At 50.4% G+C, this 20349-nt stretch overlaps 1 pseudogene; it reads right to left on the bottom strand.

Annotated features, from left to right (window-relative positions):
* Positions 1-686: 686 nt before the first annotated feature.
* On the bottom strand, positions 687-1199 carry LOC113605725 (bolA-like protein 3 pseudogene; annotated as a pseudogene).
* Between the last annotated feature and the right edge of the window lie 19150 nt (positions 1200-20349).

Genomic DNA, 20349 nt, shown 5'->3' with positions numbered 1-20349 from the left:
CCCTTTAACTACCTTTATTTTCTCCACTTATAATATTGTTGTTTAAAATATTTTCTCTACATACATTTAGAACTACATCAAACGGTATTGTAATTTTTGCTTTGATCATCAAACATGTTTAGAAAACTCAAGAGAAGGGAAACTTATAGTATTTATCCACATTTTTGCTCATTGTTCTTTCTTCTTTCCTCATGTTCCAAGGTTTTTTTTTGTTTAGTAGCATCCTTTCTCTTTACAGAACTTTTTAAGCCTTTCTTTTAGGGTAGGTCTGCTGGGGACAAGTTCTCTTAGTTTATTTTCACTGGAGAATGTCTTGATTTCCCTTTAATTAAAGAAGGGCATTTTTGCTGGGTATAAAATTTTGGGTTAGGCAGCCTTTTTTTCAGCACTTGAAGAACATTGTGTCACTTCCACTGGCCTCCATAGTTTCTGATGAGAAATCTACTATTATTCTCATTGCTTTCCCCCAGTATTAACATATCATTTTTCTCTGGCTGCTTTCAAGATTTTGTCTTTGTCTTTCGCTTTCAGAAGTTTATTTATGGTGTGTCTTGTATGGCTTTTTCTGTATTTATACTCCTTGGGTAAAATTAGCTCCTAGAATCTGAAGGTTTATGTCTTTTGTCAAACCTGGGAAGTTTTCAACCACTCTTTCTTTGAATACTTTTTTTTTTGTAATGAAAAAATTTTTAGTTGTCTGTTGCCTTTAATTAACATCTAAATAGATACCATATTCTTCTATAATTACAATATGGAAATGTCTATGAATAAAATAGATAAATTTTTTGTCATATGCCTAGGAAAGAATGGTGGCAATAAGATTCATCCAAGGTTTCAGCAGCAATATCTATGTAGCCAGGGCGTGGTCAGTGTTTGGGGACAGAGGTAAATATCCACAATCCATGCATACATTTGATCTTTTCTTTTAGTGTCTGATTTACCATCTGGTGCTGCTGGACAGTTCTCTTCTCCTTAAATTCTTCCGATTTGATTTGAATTTCATACATTGTCCTACAGTCTCCTGAAATGTCAGTGACTTTGATAGCTGTAGCTCGAGGAAAATTTCTTTGAGAATTTGGGTCACTTTGATCTCCCCCCTCAGTCTGCAAGGCAAACATTCACTGGGCACAGTGGAGAAGAGGAAGCCGGCAGGTTCCACAGAGCAGAGGTGCTGCCAAGGCTGAGTTCCATGCTGCCATGCCCGGCTGATGTGGCCTGCTGTCTTAGGTCGCCGTGTCATTCTTTGAATACTTTTCAGTCCTGTCCTCTTTCTCCTCTCCTTCCAGGACTCTGGTGAAATGAATGTTAGGTCTTTTGTTATAATCCCACAGGACCCTGAGGCTCTACTAGTTTTTCAGTCTATTTTTCTCTCTATTGTTCAGATTGGGTAATGCCTATTGTCCTTTCTTCCAGTGCACTAATTATTTCCTCTTTCTTCTACATTCTGCTCTTAAGCCCAACTACTGAGTTTGTTTTTTTGGTACTGTATTTTTCAGTTCTAAAATTGCCCTTTGGTTCTTCTTTATATCTTCTGTTTCTCTGTTGAGAGTCTTTCTTCCCCTCATTTATTTCAAATGGACTTGTAATTGCTCATTGAAGCATTTAAAAAGTGATGAGTGCTTTAAAATCTTTGTCAGATAATTCTTACTTTTTTTTCTTTTTGTTTTTTTTTTTCCCTTTTCTTTTTTTTTTTTTTTTTTTTTTTTTGCGGTACACGGGTTTCTCACTGTTGTGGCCTCTCCCATTGCAGAGCACAGGCTCCGGAGGCGCAGGCTCAGCAGCCATGGCTCACGGGCCCAGCCGCTCCGCGGCATGTGGGATCTTCCCGGACCGGGGCACGAACCCGTGTCCCCTGCATCGGCAGGCGGACTCTCAACCACTGCGCCACCAGGGAAGCCCCTGATTGTCTTTTTAAATTCAGTTTGAGACCTTTCTTTTTTGTGGTATGATGATGACTTTTTATTGAAACCTGGGAATTTGCATTATCTTAGGAGATTCTGGATCTTACTTAGACCTTTTGCTTTAGATGGTTTTCTCTGCCACTGCTCTAGTAGGGGAGGGGGGATGCTGCCCATTAGTTTTGAGTTCACATATTTTGCAGTTCTGTTTGGTGCATACACATTTAGGATTGATATATCTTCTTGGTGAATCAACATTTTTATTATGATATAATGTCTCTGTCTCTGATAATTTTCTTTGCTCTGAAGTCTATTTTATCTGATATAGTCTACCTCCAAGTTCCCCACTCTGTTGCCTTTGGAGGAAATAGGATCCTTACTACTTTTGGGTGTGGGTAGGAAAACTGGCTCCCCGTGTGGGCACCACTGATACAGTGATGACGTGGCCTTGTTTGCTGGGTGATGATGAAAGTTTTGATTCTCCACTAGGCCTGCTTTGACTCCATCAAGAATGGGAGGGGTGTTTTTGTTACTGGCAAGGGAGAGGTGAAGTTCAGGCTCCCCACAGTCTCCACTGACACTGTTGGGAGAGGGAGCCCAGTGGGGATGAAGATCCTGTTTCCATACCTGTCCTTCTCTGACATTACCTCAGTGGGGACTCTGGGGTTCCTTGTTATAGCCTCTTGAGGATGGAAGTCTAGACTCCCCCATTTGGTCTTTGTGGGTATGGGTATGAGTGGGGCCAGAGTTTTTTTGTTTTCTTTTCTTCTAGTGTTTGGGTGGAGTAAACTGGTTATTGTATAAAAGTTTTTGGTCTTACTAAGCTGCCCCTTTCTTTGTCCTTTGACTAGAGAGATCAGGCTTTTGTTGGGGCTTTTGTTTTGTGTCTGTGCCTGTTGTAGCTTCCAGATTTTTGACTTCTTCTCTTCCAAGTCTAACGTATATGAAGCAAAAGGAAAACCAAGGGAACTGACTACATTTCTTGGGTCTTGAGGTCCTAACCCAGTCTGCCTCTGGGACCAGTGAGCAGCCTCCCTTCTCTGATCACTTCACCCCTGCGGTCTGTTCTCTGTCATTCGGCACATGGCCTTTGGTGCTCATTCATTTATTCATTTACTCTTTCATTCAACAAAACTGGCTCTGTGCCTGTTCCTGCAGATACGGTGACTAAAAGATCTTAAGTTATAGTTAGTGGAAGAGACAGTAATCACAGTGTCTGAGTAGACCCTATAATTTCCCCTGGCTGGCCTTGCCTTGTCCTGGAGGAGGAGGTTCTAGGGGACAGGGTCTGGGCCTTGCTTCTCCTGCGCAGGATGAGATGGGGCTCCTGGTCACAGTCCCAGTGGGAGACAACTGGAGGTTTGGCCCCATCAGGACACACTTACTCATGTACTGAGCGTCTGCCACTGGGCACACAGTGAGCCCACACTGGGCAGGGATGTGAGATGAGAGAGGTGAGGGCAACTCCTGGCAGCTCCAGGCCTGGGCAGGACTGGGACAAGGCTGTGGGAACAGTTAATGCCTTGAAAGCTCACACTCGAATGGAAGATGCGGGTGCTAGTGGTGGTGGGGGATCAGGATATGGCTTCCTCAAGAAGGAGGCTTCTGAGGGCTTCCCTGGTGGCACAGTGGTTGAGAGTCCGCCTGCCGATACAGGGGACACGGGTTTGTGCCCCGGTCCGGGAAGATCCCACATGCTGTGGAGTGGCTGGGCCCGTGAGCCATGGCCGCTGAGTCCGCGCATCCGGAGCCTGTGCTCCACAGCGGGAGAGGCCACAACAGTGAGAGGCCCTGGTGAAATGAATGTTAGGTCTTTTTGCGTACCGCCAAAAAAAAAAACAAAAAAAAAAAACAAAGAAGGAGGCTTCTGAGCTGGACCTGGGCAATGATTGAAAAAAGTGCTAGTAGAAGGGCAGCCTAGGAGTGGGCTCTATTCCCTGCCCCCATCAGGTGGAGCAGCTGGAAAAGGGACCTGGGGGACCCAGGTTCCCACCGGAGCCACCGCCCTAAGGTTTTCCCTCCCCTCCCCATGGACATTGTCTTCTTCCTGCCATGACACCCTGATCTTTCCCCCTCCCCTGCGGGCACTGCTCTCCTGCCCACGATGCCCGTCTGGGCCCTCCATTGTCTTGGGAAGATGTGTGCTCACCCGGGTGGGTTATTATTAGCCTGCGATGAAGTGAAAGGCCCTGAATGGGAGATGCTGAGCTCCTGCCTGACACCATGGCCGAGGCAAGAAGGAAATGATTCATTATGGCTACAAGGCGTGCTCTAATTTCATATAACGAAATAAATGACAGTCGTATTTTGGGCGCCACCACGCGCAGATAGCATTGTTCCCTGACTGCCTCTCACCCGGGCTGCAAGGGGAATTAGAGCAGCCTTTGTGCAGAGAGATGAGGGGCTGGGGGTGCTTGAGGGGTGGCAGGTGCCATGGCCCTGGGAGGATGAGTGAAGTCACTGCTCAGTGGCTGGGGTGGCTGGGGACAGGGGTTCCAAGACCTCCCCCACAATCAAGGGGCCCCGGCCTGCTGATCCCACTTCTGCTTCCTGTGCACCACATACCCCACCTTCCATCTTCATGGCTACTCCAGACCCTGCCTATCTGTCCAATTCATTCCCAGCTCTGGGTCCCCTCCTCCAGGAAGCCCACAGCGAGCTCTGCTTTTCCAACGCTGTGTCTATGCATACTTTCTCCCCCTCTTCGGGCTTCTGGGCTCCTTACACAACCACACAAAAAACAGCTTTAGATGAGGCTTCCTTGGATGTGATGGTGGCCCCCAGTTCAGAGTAAGTGTACCTTCACCTTCTGGGGTAGGGAATTCCCTCAAGAGCCGAGCCCCTTAGCAGGGCAGCTGTTACGGTGTGCGCCCTTCAGGGCGGGACTGGCTGCATGATTTGTGGGGACCAGGGTCAGATGAAAATTCAGGGCCCCTTGTTAACAAAATTAAGAATTTCAAGACACAGCCACAGATTCTTCAACCCAGTGCAGAGCCCTTCTGAGTGAGGGACTCTGTGCATTGCACAGGTGGCAGCCTCTGTCCATGTCTAGAGAGAAGAGACCCAAAGTTGGAGCCTGGGGTACCCCTGGTTACAGCACTGGTCCTCTTCTACCTCAGCTGTGGCCAGGACAGCTTGACGGGGCGCGGGGAAGGCCACTGGTTCAGCCAGGATGCAAGCACCTTTGACAGGCATCCAGAAGTGGTGACAGAATCTTATTTCCCCAATGTGTTTCATTTGTGGTCTGGAACCTAAGATAAAAATAATAGAAGAAGAGGATAACATTCAAGGGCAATTTCATCTCTGGGCGTCTCACCAGGAGAGGAAGCCTCAGGATCGCTGGACCAAGGAATTCTTTTTCCTGCCATATTTGCACACAAAATGGTCTCGTTTAAAAACACACATGAAGAGTCATGTCAATCATAGACACTTGGAAATAGGTGCTGCCTTGACAGGGAAACAGAACTTTTTCGTGGAATTTAATTCGTTCAAATACCTTTTTCAACTGGGTTGACAGCGGGGCCATGGAGAGGGGAACTCACATCCTCCTCCAGCTCCCGCTGCATGTGGATGGGCCCCTCCATCTGCCCCCAGCACCCCGGCAAAGCTCACTGTGTAGAGTGTGCCAGCAGTGAGCCGCCTGAGCTGGACAAGGTCCTCTCTCCCTGGTCTCTCTATTGTTCTCCAAGATCAAGTCTCACAGACCAGAAGAGGGGTTCTGGGCATGCCAATTCCCGGGAGGGCAGATCCCTGAGTCAGGGCCTGCACTGGGGTTTTAGCCTGCCCAGGATCCCTTACTAGTTGGCTTTCCCTGGGGACTACAGAGGTTGCAAACAGATGGTCCATGGGCTGTCTTCAGGTCGAGGTAGTTCCCTCCTTTCTTTCTTTCTTTCTCTTTCTTTCTTTCTTTCTTCCTTGCTTCCTTCCTTCCTTCCTTGCTTCCTTCCTTCCTTCTTTCTTTCTTTCTTTCCTCCTTCCTTCCTTCCTCACTTCCTCCTTCCTTCCTTTCTTTCTCTTTCTTCCTTCCTCTCTTTCTTTCTTCCTCTCTCTCTCTCTCTCTCTCTCTCTCTCTCTCTCTGTCTCTCTTTTTCTTTCTTTCCCTCTGCATTCTTTTAGCAAAACCTGAATTAGGTTCCAGCCTTTACAAATCGCAAGTTTGCACGTAAAATCCAAATTTCTGACTTCTCTTGAAAAAAAATCCAGAGATTCCCACATGAACACGACTGGGGTGCCGAATAGGGCTGCTCCTTCCAGGCGAGGCCATGCTCTGTCGTTTGCCTTGGTCCCCACAGCTCTGTACCTTCTCCTAGCCCTGCTGTGAGTGGCGGTCCACATAAAGTTGGATTTTCACGGCTGTATTTCGTACACCTGGCTGGCATCACTCCTTTGGGTTGCCTGCCTGGCTCCCATAGGCATTTTGCCTCTTTTCTCCTCAGGAGTTTCTGATGGTGCTTTGCTGATCATAGATGGCCCAGTGACGGGGGATGGAGAAGGGCATAGATGGGAAGTGTCCACGCCATGTGTTCCCACCCCTTCCCTGGGCTCTGTGGAAGTGCTTGATTTACGCTGATGATCAAGTTATTAGCCTAGACATTTCTTATTGCTTATTGAGAGCAGAGTGGGGGCAGAGAGAGGAGGGGTAGGGAGAGGGGACAGTGGTCAGGTGCACAGAGATCTTGCCGACTGCCCTTGGCCCCTACTTGCTGAAACATGCATTTGCATCATTAAGATCTTACCTTTGAAAAGCACGCTCCCTAAACTCTGTTTCTTTCCTCCACCTGTTCCCATGATTGGCAGCTGGAGCAGCCTGTAACAGGGCACACCTGACCCTTCAAAAGGGATGAAGCCTCAGCTCCGCACGGCAGCCACTTCCTGGAGTCCAGCTCATGCCCTGCCCAAGGCCTGCCTCCCTGGCTGGGGGGAGGCTGGAAGGCAGGGATGTTTCCTGAGTGACTCCACTGAGGAAGGGCCGCTGAGCTGGCGCTCTTGCTGCCTCGACAGGGCCTATGCCCTGTAGGACGTCTGTAGGTCTGAGAGCCGAGAGACAAAGTCAGGGCCCAGGGGCCTCTTGCTTATTGTCCTTGGGCCCATGAAGAAGACTGTGCCTCCCGCAAACTCTCTTTGTCCCTCAGGCCATTCTATAGGGCGCCGTCTCTGCTTCCCAGCAGGTATTGGCTCGCCTTGACGTTCTGGTGAGGCAGGGACAAAGTTTTCATGCTAATAGGAAGATGGTGAAAGCAAGGACAGGGGGCTGCCACAGTGTCCAACTACGGGAACAACCCACCTTTCCAATACTGCCTTATTAATTGGCCATTCGGTAGGACTGGGGCCCAGTTGAATTAGATAAAGGGTAATGTATGCAGTAGTGGGAATATGCAGCCTTCAGCATCAGGTTAAATGTTGCTTTGCACACAGTCCAGGGCCGCTGCTTTCCGGAAAGCCCCCCTCCACCCCCGCCGTGTGGTGGATTGGAGTTTAGCTGCACCAGGTACAGAGGGTCCCTTTGCTGAGAGTTTCCGGAGCTGGGTTTATGCAATGGGACCGCCTGTCTCAGGGATGTCCTTGCATTCTGGGACCCGCCTGTGGCCTTCACTTGGGAGGGGGAGGTCTGGGGGTATAACCTTCACCTAAGAATAGGCTTCTGTTGCCAACTTGCTGCATTACCAGGGGTGCCCCGGATTTAAACTCTAGAAGAGTCCCCCATATCCCTGAGAAGAAATTCTCTTGATCTGTTACGTCATTTCCTTTGGAGACTCTGTCCTGATTCTCAGAAAGGTTGCCATATGGAAAACCAGGCTGAAGAAAGCCATTCCGTCTGAAGGTCAAGTGGATTGGGGACGCGGCAGGTGGCCTGCTGGGGAAGGACAAACACTGACCTTGCAATGCCAGCCACGTGGGTCTGGGACCTTCCTACCCAGACTCTGGGATGGTGCCCTTTGTCCACAGTCAGGGCTTGGGTTTCCAAAAGCACATGAGTGCCTGAGCCGGCCCAGGGCTCCCTCCTGCCTCTCCTGCAGACCCGGGAGCTGTGGCATCGCCTGCCTGCTGGCCTCTCTTCTGTGGCCCGGGTCCCTCCGTAAGTCAGAGCCTGCAAGAAATCACCGTCCACACCTGCCTGCCTCCATGGTTCTGAGTGGAAACCACTGGGGTAGTGAGGTGTTTGCCAGTTTGAGCAACTCTCCAGCAAGAAAGGGGTCCTGAGGGAGACTGAGGAACCCTATGAAGCCAAAAAGGTCCGCAGAGCACCTCGGCCCTGGTAGGGGACTGGCCATCACTGCCCGGCCCTCAGGCAAGAGGGGAGCCCAGCAGTGCAAGGCAGCTCCACTCGGTCCTGGAGGCCCCAGGCTTTGCACTGTGGGCTGTTCGTCTCCCGGGCCCTTGGGCTTTGACAAACTGATCCCGGTTTGCCCAGGACTTTCTGGGTTTTGCTGCTGAACGTCCACATCCAGGGAACCCCTCGGTTCCACGCAAACAGGATGGTTGATCACCTGGGCATGGTCTGGGAGCCAGAAGGGTCATTAGGGGGTAAAATCCGGGCTGGGTGGGGGTGGTCCAGATGTGAGGACACACCTGTAGAAGAGGTAGTTGCCTCTGACAGCTGCTTCATGCATGTCCTACACTTTCCCTGCATAGGCAACCCTGTGACATCATTGTACACGTGCACATGCAACACAGCATATGCACATGAGGTCCCCATCGTGACAGCAGCTGTGTCAAGATGGCTTTTCTAGTCACGGTGCTGGCTGATGTTGAACGAGCGGGTGTGTGAAGAGGCTGTGCTGGCTTCTGGGCTTGCTCGTGTACCCTGTTAATGAGGTTGGTCGTCCTGCCACCTCAGGGTCAACGCTCCCTCTTTAGACGTCTCGTCCCCATGCCCACCTGGGACAAGGTATCAGATCCAAGTAGCAAGATATAGTGAAGCTCTGCATCTTGCAGAATCCTGGAAAGAAAAGTGTGGACATTTCTGGGTCTTGCATTGGCATTGTGGGCTGCAGTCATAGCAATCAATGTAGGACCACCTTGTAGAGTCTAAACGCTGAAGCAGATTTACTCCCTACGCAGTTGTTTCGTCTTTCATCTTGTATTCATGTGCCCTATACACGTGCCTATGAATGTTGGTGGATTGCCATATCAAAGGACAAAAACAACAGCCCTGCAATCAGCCTGGTGTGCACGGCCAGATCTTGTGACTCAAAATTGTAAGAGTGAAGGTCTCGACACCCCCCTGCTTGAGCTCCTTTGGAGTATCTGAGACCACTTATACATTTTTCTGAGATCTTTGGTGGAGGTGTTTTTTCTTTCTCTTTTTTCTGTGTTCAGGGAAGAAGCTTGTGGGAGCTTTTGGATGCCCCATAATGGTGGGGATTATAATGAAACACATGAACGAGTTGGCACTAGAGCTGGGAAGGGTGAGAAGGTCCCCCGCTACAGGGCGTACAGTGCGGGCTGGGGCTGTTGGCTTCTGTGGAGTTTGACACTCTGAAAGTTGGACTCCCCTCAATCCCAGCACTCCATGGCATTCTCTGGAAAGAGAGTGGAGCGGGGCAGAGTGCCATATGGCAGTAGGACCCCTATATTAGTCAGCTCAAGTTCCCATAACAAAATACCGCAGACCGGGAGGCTTAAACAACAGAAATGAATTTTCTTGCAGTTGTGGAGGCTGGAAGTCTGAGATCAGGGTGCCAGCATGGTCAGGTTCTGGTGAGAGCGCTCTTCGTGGCTTGCGGACACCACCTTCTCCCTGTGTTTTCACATGGGAGAGAGAATGATCATTAAAACAGAAATCTGGTCCTGCCACTACCCTGCCTAAACCCTTCCAATAGCTCCCCATTGCATTAGAATAACCCCCTACCTCTCATCACAGCCTCGGCAGACCTCCATGATTCAGACAGGCCTGACCTCTGACCCCACGCCACTTCCTCTGACGCTTGGGAGCCTCCAGCCACTGACCTTTTAGTTCCTTAAATTTGAGCCTTAACACTTGCCGTTCCCTCTGCTCGCGAAATGCAGTTTGTCACTGGGGTCTTGGCTTCCTGATGGCTCTCTCTCTATCACACCACAGTGTTGCATTTCTTCAAAGCTCTTATGTCCAGAAGGCTTCATCTCCTTGTTAGAACGTCAGCTCCATGAGGGCAGGCATCTCACCTCTCTTGCCCAGTGTTGCATCTGCAGCACCAGAGCAGCGCCTGGCCCATAGGAAGTGCACCGCCAATATTTGAGGGATGAATGTACCTCTCGGAGCCTTTCTCTTGGAGGCAGTGTAGGGGCACTCAGAGTACCTTCAGAGGCCCCCCTCCCCCTCCGCCAGCATTCAAGGTCATCCACTCTTCCGCCCATGCTTTCCTCCTTGGCTTCCCCGACCCTCCTTCCTCCCTCCCGGCCGCATGCTGTGCGGTCACTGGCTCCAGTTACCTCGGACCACTTTGCAGGCTCAAAGCACACTCACGGCTCTAGCCTCATGCTTTTGCAAAGGCCTTCCCAGCTCCTTGAAATATCCAAATCAGGATCTTCCAGAGGGTTCTAAAAAAGTCCTGTTTCAGGAATCTGTCCCTTCCCCCCACCCATACACACTCGCATCCCCTAAGGTGGCATTTGCCTTCTGAGGAATCGAGGTTGGTTCATCATCTCACACTGCTCCTTGGATGATACGGGCCATCCCGGTCCCCTGGCTGCTGAGCCGGAATTGGGAGAAGAGGCTGGTGTTTCAACAGTGTCCCCTGCGTGTGTGGCTGTTTCCTCTCCTGTGTTTCCCTGGCACTTTTTTCACACGGCACAAGGGGCTCAGAGTCTGCTCCGTGGTTCATATTAGTTTACTCATTCTTTCACTCACTGAGGCATCCACGACGTTCCGGGTACTGTGATAACTGCTCAGGACGCAGGGAGACGTCCCCGCCCACGAAGGGGAGCCGGGTCCTACATTTCTCGGAGGTGGCGTCCGCGATGAGTCCTGTGCACGGGACTGCATGGATGAGACATTGTCATCCCATTGTCGTGCGAATCGATTTTCGATTGAAGAATTTTTAAGAAGCACGCAGACCACTACCATAATAAGAGGTATTATTTTCAAGTCAAATTTTGTTTTGAGAGGCTCAAGAAAATCGCACATTTGAAGATGATTTTAAAAATCCTGCAAAACAAGGGTGGGGCATTGCTGTCCTGGCTTTGGACCATCTCCCTGGAAACTTTTGGCTGGGAGACACGGGCCACCAAACAGTGTGTGGGACAAGCGGAGGGCTCTGCCTAGTCTGCGGCCAAGGGGAGGGGGTTCAGAGGAAAATTCTCAGGGGACAGGAGTGAGCACTTAGGACAGGAAGCCATGGCTGCCCACCAGCTGTGCACCCGCAGGACTCATGCGTGCCTGCTCTATGTGTGCCTTGTCCACTGGGGTCTGGATGCTTCCGGGTCCTCTCTGGAATCCAATTCCATTTGCTTTTGGAATCTTCCACAGATGTTCTCTTTCCTTGGAAGGATGTTTCCTCATTTCCTTGAATCTTATCTGTTCTTCGTGAAGCCTCCTGTGACATCGCCCCACCCTCCTGAGGCTCACTGCCTTTGAACGGGGCTCCCCCCACCATTCCTCTCAGGCAGTTCTGGAACTTCTGGGTCTGGCTCTATGCAAACCAGGGCTACTGCCATCTACCCTGAGGGCTTACACAAAGGTCGTTTATCATTCCCTTTCGTGCCCCGGTTAGAATACAATTCCCTTGGGATCCCGTAGAGCCCCAGAGCCCACTGTGCTTTCAGCCAAGCTGTTAATAAATATTTGTGTTGGATTTAGAAAAAGAAAATAAATGTGAAGATGACTTAAAAAATAGAAAGGCATTTCTTTCCCCCAGAATTCAACTTCTGGGAAAGTTCATTTGGATGATTAAATGATTAATAATAGGCAAGGACATTTTTGGGGGGAAAAAGAGAGATGGAGAATTTGTATTAGATACTGAAACGCATTTTAAAGCCACAAAATAGATCAAGATAACAAAACATAAAATCCAAACGCAGACCTGTCATAGCCCAGACTGTCTATAAAATAGGGCTCGAGGCAAGGATGAAGGTGCCGATGTTTTATTTGGGAGACGCAAACTGGGCAGAGAGAGTGAGGCGGGGGAAGCAAGGCAAGGAGGGATGGGAAGCCACGTGCGGTCCTGCGTGGTGACGGACAGACACAGCAGGTGACTCGGTAGGTGGCTTTGCTTGGCTCTGTGGTCTTCTCCAGATGGGCTGTGCCTGCAGAAACTCCGTCTCTGAGTAGCTGGGAGTGAAGGCGAAGAGGGCATTTGTGTGCCTGGCTCCCTCCCATCTCCTGTTTCCCCCTGGTCACAGTTCATCCCCTGGGTGGTATCTCCTCTGCATTTCCACGATGCATCTTCTGGGTTGCACCTTTGGCAGCTTCTCACCACACCAGCCCCAGAGGTGAGGTGTTTCCTGCAAGTCTGCAAGTGGCCGGAGATGCCGGAAACACGAGGTATGTGGCTTGGCGGCTGGCTGCACGGTGGTGACCAAGGCGGGGGTCAGGGGCTGGGTTCAGGCACAGGAGGTTCTCACCACAGGAGCAAAATTTAAGGGAGTGAAAACAAACGACAATCAGGCTAAATTATATTTGAATGCAGTATTGAAAAAGTCAAAATGAATGCAAAAACTTGTGATCAAGAAATAACTAGAAGATGTGGGCCCTGTATGTCTAGGCTGCAAGATTCCTAGACAGGTGCTGTTGGTACAAATTTATCACAAATAAGGATATGTAATACAAATTCCAATTTGCATACGGCTAGTTTTCACCAAGCATTATAAATGCTTGAATGAATAAATGTGCCTGGCTCTCTCCCATTCAAGCATTTATTGAGTACTTATTGCATACAGGTACCGTGCAAGCAAGAGATCACCCATTGCTTTGCTGCTGCTTCTCTAGCAGGGAGAAGACTCAGATTAATTATTGCACAGACCATTTATTGATCAGAATCTTGATAAATATTTTGAAGAAAGAGAACGTATAGTGAGGGACTCACCCGTCTTGGTGGTCAGGGCAGGCTTCCTGGAGGGGGTGGCATTGAAGCAGGGATGTGAAGAAGGAGGGATGAGCAAGATGTGGTTGGCCAGGAGGGGTGGTGCCCTCCCTGATCACTTCCTACAAAAGAGACCCCTGTTCGCCAGTTTTGGAAGGATACCATGTTCAAATGATGATAATACTCTGGAGAAACACATGGATGGGAGGTTGGAGAAACGGCCACTGTGAGTCTGAATGGAAGCCCTCAGCGGGCATGCCCGGTGGGTGACAGGGTCAGGAGGCTGGGTCCAGGGGAGGGGTGGGGGCGGGAATGGACACGCGGAGGCTGCTCCCACGGAGGTGTGGGCACGAGGCCACCAGGCAGAGACACGGGAGCGAGGAGGTCAGAATCTCAGGGCATCCTTATGTTTAGGAGGGATGGGATGGGAAGGGGTGGTCAGGGAGGTGGGGGAGGAGCAGGGTGAAGCAGGGGAGAAGGACCCCTCAACTCCAGAGACAAGAGGAGCTGAGCTGGCAAGGGGCTGGGGGGAGGGCCTGGGGACAGAAGGACAGGGAGGGCCCCGCTGAGCTGTCTGTGTGCCTGCCCCCTCTGTGCAGCGTTCCCAGGCTTGGAGCCGCCTTGGGGGAGGCCCGTGGAGCTGCGCTGAGCAGAGCCTGCGTGTCACAGGCTTGTCCTCCTGTCCCCTCTTGGTGACAGTTGCGGGAAACCCTTTGGGAACGTCAGCGGTCATGGCTGGCCTGCTCCCGGGTGTCTCTGGCTGGGGGCAGATGTGGACTCTGCCCTTCTGGGAAGAAGGGATACTCGGGTTCCATGGTGGGCTGCAGAGAGCTTCCCACTGGCCCAGCACCCAGGCCACCATCCTGGCCACCTGCAAAGCCCTGTGGGCTGGCCTCAGCGCTAGAGTCTTTCTGCCACACCAGGTGGAAGACATCCTCTCCCTGTTTGACTCAAGCGACCTGCCGCCCACCCTCAGGTGCCCTCCCCTCGGCGGTCCTCCCTGCAGTCATTAGGCAGCAGCTGGACCTGGTCTCCTCCTTCCCCCAGGCCCGGGGGCTCCTCCTGGGAGAGATGCTTTCCAACATGCCTCGTGGTGGCAGCAAGCGTCAATGGTGATGAACCAGTAGGTGATGGGGGCGAGTTCTCAGCCCACCAAGTCAGATGTACCAAAGGGGGGACATACTCTAACTTTTTTATGTTGCTATAAACATCATGCCAGTGGTAGAAACTCAAGCTAATCAATTCTGGAGAAACAGTTAATTTGGAGTTCCTCAGTCAAGTCAGGGATCTCCCGCCTTCTTATCTAGGGGATAGAGGAGCTGGCTTGCTCGCAGGCAGTGGAGATAGCCTTCGATGCTGCTGCCTAGAGATTTCTCACTGGTCCATGATGTGCCCACACCTGCCAGCGCCTCATCCTGCAGAAGGTGCCCCCGTGCCGCTTGCTTTCTCTCCCAGCTAATTGCACTTTCTTCCCGGGTGCGTGGGAAAGGTGGGTGGCCTTCCAGAGCTGCTCCGGAGCCCCTGGGAACTCGGAGGGGTTGATGGAGACCTGCCAGCTCCAGCCCCACAAGCCCAGCTCTGTCCCATCCTTTTCGTTGGTGCTCCAGGGAGTTCAGCAGTCTGTTGGGTCGTGCTTAGACTGAGCTACATGGGACCGGGGTCTTGCTCAGATGCCCACGTGGGCCTCAGGCTCTGTACTGTTGCCCCCTCTGACTCTCTCCTCTTCCCTAGACCAATTTTGACTAGGTGAGGGGAACACCTGGATTGCACATTACTCCTAATTTTTTCCCACCCATTTGTCAACATTTGAAAGACAAAAGTAAACAAAAAATTTTTTTCAGAAAAATTTTCTTTAGTTTATTGAAAGTATTTTTACAAAAAGAAACCAGCAGAAGGGATCTAATTGTATTGTGAAAGCCCAAGTCTTCATCCCTTTTTCTTGGCTTTTATATGCAAAGGTGCTCCTTCTTTAGCGTGTTCTGCTCTTCATTTTCTCTCTTGTCCATGCCTTTGTTTTTAACTTCTCTACAACAACAGATGTGTTTCACTGAGCTGCCTATGCAGTGGAAGGTGGTATGGGGGGGAGCACAGGGGTCCGTATTTCATCGGGTTGGTGTTTCCTCATCACAGGTGCCCATAGCTCCTGCTTCTTGCTTCCCTTGTGGTTCTCAGGCCCCATGATCACATGCCACAAGCCTTCAAGCCACAGCCATGCTGAGGCAGATTTACAAAAACAATGGCAAGTTCACACATCAGCTTGAGAAGAACTGCCTCTCAATATCTTTGGTTCTGAAAATGTAAATAAATCAGGAGGATCACAAAGAAGGGAATTATTCCCTGCCTGTGTGGATGGAATGAACCTTCGGGGGCCACCGGGTGCTTCTCTTGGTAGCCTCAGTAAAGCTAAGGAAAGCCAGAATGTGGAGGTCTGCATCAGAAGTGGGGCTGGAAACGGGTGATGAGTCTAGGGGTGACGAGTCTCGGGTTGAAGAAGAGACTGGTGGTTATGGTGGTCTTGGGCTACCTACCCAAGTTACTATAAGCGTCCATCAACATTTGGGACCCAGAACCTGAAGGATGCCATGAGACTATGATGAAAGGGAAACAAGATTTTGCTGAAGTTCTCCTGCGTATCAGGCACTGCGGATGGAGATAGTTATCACCATCCTCCTGCCCTTGAATGGCTCCCAATCTAGTGGTGGAGGCAGAACTACAAACAGGTGAGTGCATGATAGCCCAAAGTCTAGCTCTTGCCTGCGTGGCTGGATGGCTGGATAGGACATTGAGAGAGGCAGGAACAAGGTACAGTAGGAAAACCAAAAGAGGGAAAAATTCACTCTGCTGGGGAAGGGGCAGGGGAGTGGGGTAGAGGGCTCTAGTGAGCCTGGCATTGAGAATACTCAGACTTGGCATCTAATCCTGGCACAGCCACGGGCACTCTGTCGGTCCTAGAAACCACTCCCAGTTTCTGGGTCTTATTTTCCCTGTGTCTACTAGACTGATGATTGATTAGACCAGAGGCTGTTAACTCAGATGCCTGCAGGGGCCAGTGGGTAAAATATCTGGGTGCAGGGCACTGGGAGAGGCTGGCACACTGGGGTGGGCATCATTGTTGAATGGGGAAACTGCAATTCCATCCTGGTCATCTGTGCCATGTGGCAATATGGGCCCAGTTTGGCCAGATCTTTCAAGTTTCCAAAGAAGCTGGGAATATGAACTTTTGTGAGAGATCTCCAAATTTTTAAGTGGCAAGTATTTCAAATAAAAAGGAAAGGCAGCGCTGCATGGGGCAAAAAGTCTGTGGGTCAGATTTGGTCCCGGCTCTTCTAGTGTTTGACCAGGGCACTGGGAGCTCTCTGTGGGTTTTCCCTACTCTGTTGGTCTGAGAATTACTGTTAGACCATGATTCTCTGTGGCACAGAAACCCTGCCAAGGAGGTAAAAATGCATTGTGAGGCTCCCACAAGCCAGGAGGGCATATGTGGCCACACGTAGGTGCACCAGAAAACCCAAGGACAGTCTCGAGAATCTGGGCCCAGTCTTGATACTCCCACTTCCTCACTGGGTGGCCCCACCGGAAGGCCTGGCTTGTTCATCCTTCATTCGTTCATTCAACAAATAATTATTAGAGCTTCTTGGTGCCAGAGCCGTTGCAAGTACAATGGCCATTTTAGAATTTTCTAAGATTCTTCATATCGATGGATTCACAAACCAGGGAAAGGAGAGCCGCGGTTCTATGGCTACTCCTTTTTTTGGCCAAGGTTATCTTAAGGTCGTGGAGCCCTTTGAAGCTCGGTAGCTGCCTCCTGGAGCCCGGCAGGCAAGCCCAATCCCGGCCCTGCGGCTTTGAAAGTCCGCCCTCTGCTTGTTGAGCTTGGAACCCGTTTCCTCTGGGCAGGGCCAAGTCTTTGCGGAGGCGAGAGGGTGGACGCGCTGGAACAGCCAGTGCCGATGCACACCTGGCCCGGCAGCCCTTCTGGAGTGGCCACTTTCCAGGCTGCGATAATTCATCACAGGCGGGTTCACAAATGTACTTAAGAAAGAAGGGATGATCTATTTTGTACACGCTCCTTAAAGGGATTCCACTTTAGCTCCAATTGTAATTTTTACCTTTTTCAGGGGAATTTATTGACACCGTGCCTAGCTCAGCCCTCGTTTCGGCATCCTCCTTTTGTCTGCAAGCACACTCACCAGCCGCTTAATTTGTCATAGCCCTGGAGGTATCAGAACTAATGAGCTTTGTTTGAATAGACTTTTTCCAGTTCATCTAGCACACTTTGGGGTAATCACTCAGTTTCTGTTTGCTTCTGAGCCGAGGCATTGTGGGAAATATAAGAAAATAATGGTTAAAAAAGCAGTATAAATGGGTAACAGCACATTTTCTGCAAAGCCCTGACGATGTTATTTTTTAAATTTCACCACTTATTGAAGTATTGAGAGTACTCTAAGTACGACCATTACAATATCATATCAGAGGAGAATCTGATAAAATGTTATTTTTCAATTAGCCAGGAGTTTTCTACTTTGCCTTCCTTAAGTAGTTCATAGCTAACAAATCTTTAAACAATCTAACCTCTTAAGGTCTGGAAGTGGACAGATAATAACCATGAACACATAACAGCGTCTCAGCACCGAGAATTTAAAAATTTAGTACAGGGATTACATACAGGGATGCTTTTTATTGGTCAGACAGTGGCGTTTTCATTTCTCTAAAGCAGCTCCTCATAGCTCCTGTGTGTCCACCAAGCATGCGGTGGAAGGTCTAGGGAATGGAGCCTGGGGGCAGGGGCTGTACACGTAGTGCAGGCAGGGTGGGGAGGCGCTGCTTTTAACCCCCACTTTCTAGGTGGCACTGTCATCTGTGCCACCCCGATCGGCAGGCTCTGTCTAGGGCAGGCCTTCTGTTTTTAAGAATTACTATGCATGTTGCCAACGACCGGAGTTGTGGTTCTTAAGGACTGTTGGAAATCTGTAAAATGGGTCAATTCGGCAGAACGTGGGATGCTCCCAGACTCCCTGCTTGGGGCCGGGAGAGACAAAACAGGGTGCGTAAGAGAAGCCGCCTCCATTCTGGGGACTGCCTCCTGCAGATTTCCGAAACAAAATCCAACAAGCTGACGGACAGGTCGCCTTTGTCTGACTAAGGGTGCCGGGGTGGCCTTTCCCAGCCGGAAGGGAAGCGCAGGAAGAGGAGAGGGTGTGTTTACGCATGCGCATCACAACTTTCATCGTGGTAGGTGGCGGAGGCGGCTGGGGAGGGGATGTGAAGGTTGGGCATTGCCATCACTCAGTGGAAGGGGCGGGGAGCGTGCTACGGGGTCAGCTGGTCAGGTGAACCGTGTTACGGACGAACCTGCACTACGTTCAATTCAGTCCGTGTCCCTGTGGATTGGCCAAGATTCATCCGCTTCCTTTCGCAAACGAGGAAACCAGAACTCTGAGCTCTTTGGCAACTTGCCCCTTGATCACAAGGTGGCAAGGGGCACGACTTGAACCCGGGGTTCTTTCCATTTCGTCACACATTTGAAATCCTCCCTGTGTCACACCTGCTAGGGTTAGTAAGCATCACCACCACCAGCAGCTGCAGTAGCCACAGCAAACTCTTAGCAGCGTCCAGGGAATCTGAGACCCCATGCCAGGCTCTGTGGGGGTGTTCGAGGTGAGGCAGAGGCCCTGGATCTTTGCGGACTGAGCTCTGAGGACAGGGCAGATGCTGAGTGACAGTACAAGAAGCAGTGAGAGCACGGCAGTGGTGGATGGAGGACAAGCCTCCTAGTCCGAGGAGAAGGGAGCCACCAGCCCAGAGCAGGGTTGTTAGGAAACCATTGACGGAAACCGCCCGCCTTGGCCAGGCACGACAGTAACCCCCAGCATGAGCCGTCTCACAACAGGAGGTCGGGATAAGGAGAACTGTGCTGCTGCTGAAAACTAACCCAGAGAATTCGGGAGAGGTCAAAATGACGGAGGAGACGCCAGCCCATAATATGTCTGGCCAACCTTGCAGAAACCCTCATGCTGGAATCCATCTTGGCTGAGATGCACGCCACCAGGAAGGGCCCTGAGTCAGACCAAGTAAGGGCAGAAGCAAGATGACTGGCCAGAGACAAACTGGAAAGCTAACTCCACCACCGTAAACCCTGAGACTGCGAGCCATGTGGCAGAGCAGTTCTCCTGGGTTCCCTGACCCTGTTGCTCTCCACTTGAGCACCCCTTTCCGATAAAGTCTTTTGCTCTGTCAGTACGTGTGTCTCCTCTGCAACTTATTTCCGAGTGTTAGACAAGAGCCCACTCTTGGGTCCTGGAAGTCAGCCACCTTGGTCTCTCTGGAGCCTTGATCCCCTAAGAAAGCACCAGGCTTGGTGGGGATTGTTCTCGAAGAACCAGTGGCAGTGGCTGAGGATCCTCTGCTGGAGAAATCAATCTGGAGAGACATGGGTGGAAAGTCGGGCCCGGGACAGCCAGCTGGGTGGGGCGGAGTTGGGGCAATTCTTTGGAATGCAAGGCTCCTGGGAGGCAGAGACATGGTTAAGTTTTGAATTTGGAACTGACACTCTGGAGGCTGAGAGAGGTGTGGATTGGACTGGCTGGGGCTGCAGAGGGGAGAGGAGGAAGTTCTTCTGGGCCCTATTGCTTCATCTATAACGATGAGGTTGTTTGGTGTCTCAGCTCCATAACAAAGCACTTCAAAACAGTGGTTTCAGGGAACTACCGTTCTGTGGATCGCTGGGCAATTGCACTGTCTGGGCCAGCCTGGTTGGTCTGGGTCTGCTGGGCTTCCTTGTACATTCGCAGTGAGCTGGCAGGTTACTGGGCAGCTGATGGTCTAGGCTGGCCTCGCTCCAGTGTCTGGAGGTGGACCAGTGCTTGGCTAGGGCACCTCTGTTCTCCTCTACGTGGGCTCTCATCCTCCGGGGTAGGAGTGGGCTATGGGTCAGACAGTGTGCACTGCCCTCTCTTTTCCCCACTTCTGCCGTTGGCTGGGCCTCTGATCTAACCCTTTAACTTATGCTGACATGCAGAAGTAACCTCTTTCCATGTGTGGGCTTGGAGTGAATTCTCTAATAATAATAGATATTATTACTGACACCACAGTTATTCATGAAGTTCCTGTGTTAAAGTGGAAAAGAAACAACACAAGGACAAATTCCATGTTGGGGACATTCTTAATTTTCTTCTTTTTGTTTTAATTGGAGTATAGTTGATTTACAATGTTGTGTTACTTTCTGCTGTGCAGCAAATGAATCAGTTATACATATATTAACTTTTATAGATTTTTTTCCCATATAGGTCATTACAGAGTATTGAATAGAGTTCCCTGTGCTATACAGTAGGTCCTTATTAGTTATCTATTTTATATATAGTAGTGTGTATATGTCAATCCCAATCTCCCAATTTATCCCTCCCTCCCTTCCCCCTCTGGTAACCATAAGATTGCTTTCTATATTCATGACT

Source organism: Aethalodelphis obliquidens, unplaced genomic scaffold (assembly GCF_003676395.1).
Source record: "Aethalodelphis obliquidens isolate GAN/ISIS:26980383/991018 unplaced genomic scaffold, ASM367639v1 scaffold43, whole genome shotgun sequence".
Lineage (NCBI taxonomy): Eukaryota > Metazoa > Chordata > Mammalia > Artiodactyla > Delphinidae > Aethalodelphis > Aethalodelphis obliquidens.
Note: the sequence above shows the minus strand (reverse complement) of the source record. Positions and strands in the feature narration are given on the sequence as shown.